The sequence below is a fragment of the Anopheles merus genome, chromosome 2R, assembly GCF_017562075.2.
Source record: "Anopheles merus strain MAF chromosome 2R, AmerM5.1, whole genome shotgun sequence".
In the NCBI taxonomy this organism is placed as follows: domain Eukaryota; kingdom Metazoa; phylum Arthropoda; class Insecta; order Diptera; family Culicidae; genus Anopheles; species Anopheles merus.
Window position 1 is genome coordinate 45,575,291 of NC_054082.1, and position 8,842 is coordinate 45,584,132.

Sequence of the window (8,842 nt, forward strand, 5' to 3'; positions counted from 1 at the left end):
ATCGCGAAACCTGCCGCTCGTGAGCTCGTGATTCGCGTTCGGTTCCCAATCGATCATATGGTCGGGTATCGGCAACAGCGGCCCCATTAATTGCTGCCACATTCAGTCATCGCTGTTTACAATTGGCACCGCTTCGAGACACTTGGCGGTATTGTTCGGAACAACAGGTAGCACGAGATGATGCATTTGTCAGCAATGCAAGTTTAATTTTGGAACTTGCCGCTGCTGGTGCGCGCCGCCCTGCACGTGGTTTAGTCTATTCATGTTTTGCAGTGTGGTTTTTGCTTTTTTCTGTGTTGCCGCTTTTAAAACGTAATTAAGTCCAACACGTGCTCGCAAACAACGTTGTTCGTAGCAAAAAAAAAAAACAAAAACAAAAAGTATGAGGCAGTATCGGAAGTCTAACGCATTGTTGCTTCCTTAATGCGATTATAACATTTCTGTAGAGTTGGTGTCACACTTCTAACGATTTGCTGAACTTGGTTACTTGCATCATTGAAAATACATTGTGCCAAACGAGGAGAGAGAAAGATAAACAGCAATAGAGAAAAGAAACATCACCTTAGCAACGCATAGAAACACGGAGAGCGCAAGCTAGAGCGTAAGGCGTACCGATTTAATTCAAATTACGGACAGGTTTAAACTCCGGACATTCATCATGGGTTTTTATTGATTTTTTTCATATAAAAAGAATAAATTAAAAATGCATCTGTTCTCTAGTAGGTCTCAAAAAAAAACCCTGTCTGTCAGTTTAACACCGGAGGCATTCTTAGTAGTTTTACCGACTTCAGTGTAATTTCTTCGACAATTCCTATTAATCTGGTCCAGATGCATTGAAGTACATAGGAATCCATTGTAGAGGTAGTTTTCAACGTTAAAACAACAGTGTTTTAGCATATTTTCTGACTTATTTAATTTTGTCCGGAATTCGAAGAAAGAATTTGATTTCCTTGTTCCAAATTCTGGACTACTAAAGAAATTTGTGAATAATTCCATAAACATACAGGGCTTTGAATCATATGATGTAATAGTTCAATCGGTTAGGACAGTGTTCTACAACCTGTGGTCCGGGGTGTGAACAGACGTGGTCCACGAAAGATTTGATTTTTAAATAAATAATAATAAAAAAACTACAAACACGTTTTTAAAGGCAAATTTACTTTCGATTTTAGTTAATTAAAACGTGTTTTTTTATTTTGATTTTGTATTTATTTATAGTATATTTTATCTAATTTCGTTAATTTAATAAAAAGACTTGTTTTCGGGTGGTTTAAACATTCTGACACTAAAACGGGAAAGACGGACTCTCTGCCTTAGGGAAAGATGGTCCATTTATTGATTTATTTTACTTCTTATATCATATGTTGATGAATAGATGTCATCAAATACCTCAAATAAAGGTATTTCTAAGATATAAATCATCCAGCAACTAGAGAAAGCATGGAAATGTGTGAGAAACGGCACACCAGTCAAAATACCAGCCATTCGTTGTGCTATTACTCGCTCGACGCTGATGAGGCGCTTCATGAAATCCAATATCTTGTCACGACCTAGAGAACTTTAAGCTATAAAAAGATGAGGCATTGATACGTCATCGTTCAGGAATAGATGAGAGATTCTATGAGATTATAAATATAAAAAAGTTTAATTTTGACATGGAGGAAAAAATGGCTTTAGCTATCAACAAGTCCCATACAAAACTACACTTCTGATAGGTAAAGTTGCCAAAAATCCGAAGTCGACACCGAATTCACGCCGATAATTTCGGAATCGACTCCGGCAGGTAGGTCCGCTCCGCATTATCCGGAGCCACTCAGAGTCAGAATCATTCGGAGTCAGAATCATCCGGAGTCGTCCGAAGTCGTCCAGAGTCGAAGTCCTCTAGAGTCGGCCAGAGCCGGAGTCGTCTAGAGTCGGCCTATAAAACAAAGTGCTCGAAGTACACGCGCAAAGTAAAAGACAAAAAAACACAACGAAATGAAATGCCTGATCACAGGCACATTGCACCTGACGGCTCCAATTGACTCCGATCGATTCCGATCCCGGTCGACTCTGATCGACTCTGGACGACTCCGAATGACTCCTTCTCCGGACGACCCAGATTCCGAAAGAGTCCGGACGGCTCTGGAGATTATGCAAAAAATTACCGTAAGTTTCAGAATCACGAAGACGATTGTCGACTTCAAAAATCCTTAATCGAATTCGATTCCTGGTGTAACGCCTTAACTGTAAGCATTGATAAATGTATTGTTATTACCTTTAGCAGACCGCGTACGCTTGCTCATTTTACCTATATGCTAAATGGACAAAGTCTTTAAAGAGTGTCTTGTGCCAAGGACCTTTGCGTCTATCTAGACGCAAGGCTCTCTTTCGATGTACAGCTCGATGACGTTGTAGCCAGATGTAGTCGTGTGCTAGGACTAATTGGAAGCATGATGCGCGTGCTCAGTGATCCCCTGTGCATCAAGACTTTGTACTGTGCTGCTATTCGACCGCTGCTTGAATATGCATGCATTGTGTGGTTATCTTCATCTTCCTTTTTTTTTATTCCGGTGGATCGTCGCATCCGTTTTTATCTCTCAATATAATTATGTAGGTTGTGTTGGAACAATATCGATTTTTTTTTTGTAATGGTTCAACGATTCAAAACAGCCAAATATCCGCAATTTGAACCGAAATAGCGTTTGACAGCAACGTCCGATAAAATCGCAACGGATCAGCGTTGCCATGGGGGTCTAGCGCAGCTCGAGTCAATTGAGCGGAGGGCAACACCCCTTGCGGGCAAAACATGCGGGAACTCGAGCAAACCAGAGAGGTGTACGGACCGACCGAGAGGTCCTCTCGCGGTGAGCTCAGTACTTTGATGAATTACTCAACGACCAGGTTAATGAACAGCTAGAGGCTCCACTGGCAGATAGTGTCATGCTAGTGCCACCTAGCATAGATTAAACAAAAAAGGCTATCGGTCGGCTGAAATATAACAAGGCACCCGGAACCGACGGAATCGCAGCTCAACTGGTCAAGAATGGTGGTGCACGACTAGAAAACAAGATTCATCAAATTGTTACTGACGTGTGGGATAGCGAATCGATGTCTAGTGATTGGAAGCTCGGCATCATCTACCCCATATACAAGAAGGGAGACAGGTTGGACTGCAACAACTGCAGGGGTATTACGGTGTTGAATACCGCCTATAATATATTCTCCCTGATATACATATTCTCCTTCAGGATCGCCTTGTCCCGCACGTCGAAGAGATAGTCTGAAACTACCAAAGAGGATTCCGAAACGGAAAATCAACCACTGATCAGATCTTCACCATGCGGCAGATCTTGGAGAAGATGGCTGAATACAGAAATGACACATACCATTTCTTCATTGACTTCAAAGTCGCATATGATAGCATAGCCAGGGTAAGACTGTACGACGCTATGAGCTCATTTCTCTCATTACCTTTTGCTACCACCAAGGGTCCAAGGAGGGCCACCTGGCGAGGGTGGAGACTACGGGAACCATATTCTATAAGTCAACCCAGATCCAGGCATACGCTGATGATATAGACATCATAGCAAAAGCCTATCAAGGGATCGAGCAGGCGGCAGAGAACCTTGGATTGCAGATAAACGAGGCAAAGACCAAACTGATGGTGGCAACATCAGCGGCTCTACTAATAAATTATCAGAATCTACGTAGGTGTGACGTACAGATAGGTGAACGCACTTTTGAACAGCCCGTCCCACATTTCACCTATCTTGCGTCAAAGGTCAGCAACGATAACAGCATGGCAGCTAAGTTGCGCGCAACGATGCTGGCTGCCAACGGGTCATTCTACAGGCACAAAAATCAGTTCACCTCAAAGAATCTGTCTCGTTGGACGAAGCTGGGTCTATATAGTACCTATATAGTACTGGTACTCACATACGCCTCTGAGTCGCGTTCGGGAGGAAGATGCTCAGAAGAATACTTGGCCCCGTATGTGAGGAAGGACAATGGAGGAGTCGTTATAATGACGAGTTACCCGAGATGCACGGTGATCTTACTGTCGTACAGCGTATCAAGCTCGTCAGGCTCCGGTGTACTTGCCCTGATGTACTAGAATCCGTAACGATTCAATAACCGTAATAAATCGATGAATCCCTTGAAAGCCCTGTATGATGTAGCATCAATTAAAAATGTAGCAACTCTTCGGTTCTATTCATCTACGCGTACTAGAAAAAAACAGCACCCAAACCCCGTTATTTTTAAGACCGTCGTTCTGTCGTTCTAGGAGGACACCGACATTTAAAATCAAGTGTCCAGACCTTGAAATTCAAGTGTAATTTGAAACATGAGCTCGAAATTGTCCGGAATATGAATCAAAATATCGTTGCAGTTTAATAATATTTTGCAATGTTTCGAGTAAAATTATTGGATATCTTTATTTTTTCTCAAATTTAGAAGGTTTGCTTTAGTAAAGTGAGTAAAACAAAGGTTTGGCCAATTAAAATTTAATTAGTAAGAAAATATTCTCTTCTTCTCTTCTTTTGGCTCAACAACTGTTGTCGGTCAAGGACTGCCAGTACTACTTGTGGGCTTGGCTTTCAGTGACTTATTGTTTTCCACCCATAGCAGGATAGTCAGTGCTACTGTTACGCACGCGATTCTAAATTTCTTTTTTTTACCAACCTGATCATAGTAACCATTATTTATCCTTCCACGTGAAAATAAGATGTTTCTGGAAACACGAATTATCCCGTCCGAACGGATATTCGGGTAAACTTGTGAGGATAAATTTAGTATAAAAGTAGGCCATATTTTGAATAAAGCAGGATTCAAACGCAGAAGCTCTTGGAGTAAAGAGGTTTAATTCTAAATATCCGAAATAGGACAGAGCCCCTGGATTTCCGATTCCCACTTCCGTCTGCATAGGCTTCCCAACCTTGGATCAGAAGCAACTAGCGGGAAGGACTGGTTAGTAGACGAAGTATCAAATACTCTGTCCACTCTGCTGCTGTTTGTTTCTCCTCCGTTACAACCCTGCAACTCTTGCTGAGGGCCAAACCTTTGCGTGGCCTGCCAGAGAAGCTCGGTTCGTAACAGCTACGTATGGCGGCGCGGTCCATTGGGGACTTGAACCCATGACGGGCATATTGTTAAGTTGTGTGAGTTGACGACTGTACCACCAGATCGGCTCGAAAAAAAATTAAAATATCAACAGAAAATATTAATAGTCAAAAATGTCATAAATTTCCGTAATTCGAAGCAGTAAGGATAAGCCAATAAATAAGGAATTTCCTAAGAGATATTTAAAAGAAATATTGTTTTTTTTTTGTATATAATTGCTCTAAATTCTCTTTTTGTTGCTTTTGCCCCATTATTTTTGATAGAAATGGCGTTTAAATGATTTTCTTGAATTAACTTTAACACATATCAGTTCTTCATAGCAGAAAACTGGAATGTTTTACTTCAAAACTACCATAACATCGTTTTCATATTTTTCCCGTTTAGGCTTTTGAAATCAAGAACGGCTTGAAAGTAGATCTGATTTTCCTGTATTCCTATTATCGTATTTATGTTTCGTTCGTTTGATTCCTCTTATAATGAGTATCTCTTTTAATAAGTTTTTAGCAAACCAAGTGCAGTCCGAACTCACTGCTTGAAGTTCGATCACCGACAAACCGACGTGACACTTTGAACAAAATAAGCTTCAAAATTTGTCTCCTTATTTCAAATGAAAATACGTTAAACACTTGCGCCATCTCTATAATGATTCGCTTACTACACTGACACAGAGAAGAAACTGCTAAACCCCCTTTTTGTTTTTCTTCGCAAATTCCAATGCGTATTGTTTTATGTACTTCTCACATCTTTTGCATTGATTTGGAAACTTATAAAATGATTTTCCTGGGTGTTTTGTCCAATAATCACAAAATCTTGCCTCACACTTCTTTCGCCATTTGTTTTTGGAAAAGTTGTTTACATCGAAGCAGCAGTGAACAGAGCTTACTTTGACAGAAGTGTTCGCCTCACTGGTAAATGACAGTACTTTCGTGTGGGACACTTTTGTAACGCCAGTGTCACGTCGGTTTGTCGGTGGTTCGATTCCCTACCAACTATTGAATTGTGCTTTTTAGTTGGCACGTTTTTCCATACAAATCTGAAATTTTTCTCGGCATGCCATGAGATTTTTGTGAATTTTTCAAAAATCGGTTTTCCCATACAAACGCATGATTTTTAATTGAACTGTCAGTCAACTATTGAGCGTTCAACAAAAAAGCATGCCAACTAAAAAGCGTTCAACTATTGAATTCTGACTGTATATTCGCTTCCTTTACACATTTTTAACGACCCCATTAATTCGGTTCGATTCAAACGTTCCTTCAATGCCATAAAACATGTCATATATATATATATCACTAGTTAACGCCCGGTAAAATCTACCGAATGTCCTCGAATTTCGAAATTTCGAATTATTTTCAAACTCTACACGTTGCAACAACCATAACTCCTATTTGTTCTTATGCGTTAATGCATTTGTGGTGACAAATGTGTTAACCTTGTAACTTCCTGGACAGTTCTTACTGTACTTTGCAAAACCGTTAAATATCGATGAGGCTACTTTTGAGCCAAGTCACGCAATTTTGTAATTTTTAAACTGATACGTTCCATGCCTCTGTTGACACAAATGTATAGTTTTTTGATTATTATTTTTTAGTAGCAGCCTCAACAACGTGTTCATTGAACAACGTATTGATGTGCAGTGGATTAAAAAATTAGGGTGCCGCTAATACATATACAACATGTTTAGATCCAATCCCAATTGCGTACTTAAAAACATACGATTTTTGAAATGCTCACTTTTGCTTCAATCCATTTTGTGTTTTTTGCGTCCCTTTACTGTAAAATTGAACTATAAAAATAAGATATCGCACATGGTTCAATTTCTATTTCTACTTTTTTTTCGACATATGTTTCATACGTTAGGTAATAAGTAATAGATGCTTAGAACATTTTCAATGTAAATTTCCCCGGTCTTAAATTTCAAAAAGGTTTTCAAAAACGCCGTCAAAATTTTATTTTACTATCCTGAAACTGCTTTTGAAGTATTAAACGGAATTGGTATTTGTGTATGAGACAATTGTTATTGTTTCGCCAAACATCAAATTTCAACAGTGAACATATACCTTCATATAACCATTCCAAATGTGTAGTTCTAATATTCCGATCTATACTGTTATTGAAAAGAATGGTTCAACACTGTTATAGCCTTCCCAAATCAATTAACTAACTTTTACTTGCAAACTACTGTATTTACTCTTCCCGCCCCACATTTTTCAGATTTTGCTTCTAATTTGACGTGTCTTTAATTATAACGTGGTTGTTCTTAATCAACACCATAGTACGGTGATAGCATCACATGGTAGATATAGCCATCACTCTTGATAGATACAGTCAGAATCTTTTCAGCCCTCTTGGGTACGTTACAGTAAGCATAGTTTCATTGTGGATCATTATGCAGTTGATGTTGAGTTGTTCTGGAAGGACATCCTGAAATAAGTAGTTCTTCCCGCACGCGAGCAAATCGTTACAAATTCAATTTTAACTTTCAAGCCATCAACATCCGCCGCTTTCTTGCTCGGAATTTCAACAAGGCTTTTTAGCATTTAGCCGCTTAGGGTCTCTTGGCTCCATCCGCCTCTTAGTGTCATGCGTTTTCCTTGTCCCGACTCAGCCAATATTGCGAAGTAGTAGATTTGAGGGAGTAGTAGATTTGGGGCGGTCCCGTGGTACGTGGTCATCAACTCGAACGACTCAATAACATGCCCGTCATGGGTTCAAGCCCATGGACCGTCCCCCCGTAGCAAGGATTGACTATCCGGCTACGTGGTAATGACTAAAGTCTCGAAAGCCTACACAGGCCGGCATGTCCGCATAGGACGTTACGCCAAATAGAAGAATATTTGAGGGAGTGTACATGTTCGACGTCCTTGGTATAGCATCCCGTTTTACAGGAAATTCTGTACCATACTTATTAGCCGATCACGACGATGTATCTAGTATTCGAGGTGCTTAAGCACCAATAATGAGTATGGTTGGCTTTATTAATGATTAAATTAATTGGAATTTCAACCATTTCACAATTAAGCTATTTTGCATAGTTTTCAAACATTTTTTTTTTAATATTGCCTTGAATATCTTGATTTATAATGGGAAGGGGTATGAGATGGGACACGTTATCATCAGGTGGCTAATTTGCGTCTTCAATTATTAAAAAAATCATTATATCCAATACCATGTGATTTCAAATCGGTTTGTGTAAACAAAAAATCTAAGTAACCATTGCCCTAATTACTCGAGAGCTAGCAGTGGTGCATGGAGCAAGTCCTTTCGCAGCAACGCGCGTTGCTAAAAGAGAGCTCTGCGCTCACCGCTTTCTCTCTCTCTCGCTGAATGTTTACTCTCACGTCATTGTGGCGATTTTCGATTTTATATATAGTGAGATTTGTAGACTAACATAAGATACGCGGTTTATGCGTTCCCGAGAAATCCATAATTTCCAAAACATCCGAAAAAGTGCGCGGAATATTTACTTTGTTTAAAGATTCTTTCCGTATTTACATTCAGCGAAAGAAATTCTTCATAGAAAATCTTTACAGATGCTCGTAAATAATACATTTTATGCATTGTGATTTTTCCTAAAACATCCCATTCATACGAAGAATCAGGGTCGTACTCAACCCTGAATTAAATGTTCATTTCGCGTAAACACACTCCCCACGAATAAATCGATTCCCCTACGTTGAACTTCACACCTACCCACCCTGTGCCGACGAAAAAATCTGTTTTCAAACAACACGTATCG